This window comes from Paramormyrops kingsleyae, chromosome 5 (assembly GCF_048594095.1).
Source record: "Paramormyrops kingsleyae isolate MSU_618 chromosome 5, PKINGS_0.4, whole genome shotgun sequence".
NCBI lineage: Eukaryota > Metazoa > Chordata > Actinopteri > Osteoglossiformes > Mormyridae > Paramormyrops > Paramormyrops kingsleyae.
The window spans coordinates 13,256,009-13,258,508 of NC_132801.1; the positions used below are offsets into that span (position 1 = coordinate 13,256,009).

Below are 2,500 nucleotides of genomic sequence, written 5' to 3' on the forward strand. Positions count from 1 at the left end.
CCATGAACCAGGAAGACTGAGGCTGCTGGACTGCTTGAGTATCGCAGCTCAGTGCTGTGTAGGGCCACGTGGATCGGAGGTCCCGGTGATGGTCGGCATCGACATGGTACTTCCGGTGGAACCCAGGAGCACTGGGTCAGCTCGACAGGAGTGAACCAACCGCAGGCCGGTGACGGAGCAGGTGAGAACCGCCGCGCTGAGCTGCCTTTTGTGAGGCACTGTTGCTCGCAAATGAAAGCTTTTTCTTTCAGCCCCCGCTGGCTTTCCCTGCCATACCGAAAGGAAGCTCCACACTCCCCATCTGCGAATCAAACCCCAGTCTCCTACGAGTCAGCTGGGGATGCTCACCACTGTACTAACAAACAGACAGGGTAAGTCTGCTCACCCCTGTGAATCCCCCACCTCTATTAGCATGGTCAGCTTCCCTCACTCTCCTCATCTCCTTATGGCTTCCCTGTGGTACATCAAGGGTCCATTGGTCGTAGTCAGGATGGCCGAGCGGTCTAAGGCGCTGCGTTCAGGTCGCAGTCTCTCCTGGAGGCGTGGGTTCGAATCCCACTTGTGACATTTCTTTAGCCCTTGGAAGTGAAGCGCCATCTCTGTCTTGAAAAATTATGCAGTGACGCTAAGTGAAGCGGCAACTGCCATCTCTAATTTCAAAAATAATGCAGTGACGCTAGACATCCTGTCCCAGCGATGGAAAAACTGATGCCGAGCGTAGGTAGTCGTGGCCGAGTGGTTAAGGCGATGGACTTGAAATCCATTGGGGTCTCCTCGCGCAGGTTCGAATCCTGCCGACTGCGTGGTTTTCATTTATTTTGTCAGTAGCTGTTTGCTCCCCTGGCTTTGTGTCACTCTTATACAGCATGTGTTGACTCTGTTGATATTTTTTGCCCATCTTCCGCACTCCATCTACCTGTCTATCAATCTATCTATCCAAAGGTTATAGGGTAAATTACTTTGATATACTTTTTGAGTATATTCAACATTGGGATAAAAGAGAGGCCTTAGCTGCAGTTGCTCCTCTCCAACGAAATCTGCCACCACCCGCACACACAGAACGACCTCTATCGGGCGTGGGGGTACCTGTGTGTAACCCATGAACCAGGAAGACTGAGGCTGCTGGACTGCTTGAGTATCGCAGCTCAGTGCTGTGTAGGGCCACGTGGATCGGAGGTCCCGGTGATGGTCGGCATCGACATGGTACTTCCGGTGGAACCCAGGAGCACTGGGTCAGCTCGACAGGAGTGAACCAACCGCAGGCCGGTGACGGAGCAGGTGAGAACCCCCATGCTGAGCTGCCTTTTGTGAGGCACTGTTGCTCGCAAATGAAAGCTTTTTCTTTCAGCCCCCGCTGGCTTTCCCTGCCATACCGAAAGGAAGCTCCACACTCCCCATCTGCGAATCAAACCTCAGTCTCCTACGAGTCAGCTGGGGATGCTCACCACTGTACTAACAAACAGACAGGGTAAGTCTGCTCACCCCTGTGAATCCCCCACCTCTATTAGCATGGTCAGCTTCCCTCACTCTCCTCATCTCCTTATGGCTTCCCTGTGGTACATCAAGGGTCCATTGGTCGTAGTCAGGATGGCCGAGCGGTCTAAGGCGCTGCGTTCAGGTCGCAGTCTCTCCTGGAGGCGTGGGTTCGAATCCCACTTCTGACATTTCTTTAGCCCTTGGAAGTGAAGCGCCAACTGCCATCTCTGCCTTGAAAAATAATGCAGTGACGCTAAGTGAAGTGAAGCGGCAACTGCCATCTCTAATGTCAAAAATAATGCAGTGACGCTAGACATCCTGTCCCAGCGATGGAAAAACTGATGCCGAGCGTAGGTAGTCGTGGCCGAGTGGTTAAGGCGATGGACTTGAAATCCATTGGGGTCTCCCCGCGCAGGTTCGAATCCTGCCCACTATGTGGTTTTCGTTTAGTTTGTCAGTAGCTGTTTGCTCCCCTGGCTTTGTGTTACTCTTATACAGCATGTGTTGACTCTGTTGATATTTTTTGCCCATCTTCCGCACTCCATCTACCTGTCTATCAATCTATCCAAAGGTTATAGGGTAAATTACTTTGATATACTTTTTGAGTATATTCAACATTGGGATAAAAGAGAGGCCTTAGCTGCAGTTGCTCCTCTCCAACGAAATCTGCCACCACCCGCACACACAGAACGACCTCTATCGGGCGTGGGGGTACCTGTGTGTAACCCATGAACCTGGAAGACTGAGGCTGCTGGACTGCTTGAGTATCGCAGCTCAGTGCTGTGTAGGGCCACGTGGATCGGAGGTCCCGGTGATGGTCGGCATCGACATGGTACTTCCGGTGGAACCCAGGAGCACTGGGTCAGCTCGACAGGAGTGAACCAACCGCAGGCCGGTGACGGAGCAGGTGAGAACCCCCATGCTGAGCTGCCTTTTGTGAGGCACTGTTGCTCGCAAATGAAAGCTTTTTCTTTCAGCCCCCGCTGGCTTTCCCTGCCATACCGAAAGGAAGCTCCACACTCCC

The 2,500-nt window shown here is 52.8% G+C and overlaps 4 non-coding genes across 4 annotated transcripts; all 4 read left to right on the forward strand.

Annotated features, from left to right (window-relative positions):
* The first annotated feature begins 484 nt into the window (after positions 1-484).
* On the forward strand, positions 485-567 carry trnal-cag (transfer RNA leucine (anticodon CAG)). The gene has a single exon. It is a non-coding gene; the product is annotated as a tRNA-Leu (tRNA).
* Positions 568-721: 154 nt separating this feature from the next.
* trnas-uga (transfer RNA serine (anticodon UGA)) lies at positions 722-803 on the forward strand. The gene has a single exon. It is a non-coding gene; the product is annotated as a tRNA-Ser (tRNA).
* Positions 804-1,581: 778 nt separating this feature from the next.
* On the forward strand, positions 1,582-1,664 carry trnal-cag (transfer RNA leucine (anticodon CAG)). The gene has a single exon. It is a non-coding gene; the product is annotated as a tRNA-Leu (tRNA).
* Positions 1,665-1,830: 166 nt separating this feature from the next.
* trnas-uga (transfer RNA serine (anticodon UGA)) lies at positions 1,831-1,912 on the forward strand. The gene has a single exon. It is a non-coding gene; the product is annotated as a tRNA-Ser (tRNA).
* Positions 1,913-2,500: the final 588 nt, after the last annotated feature.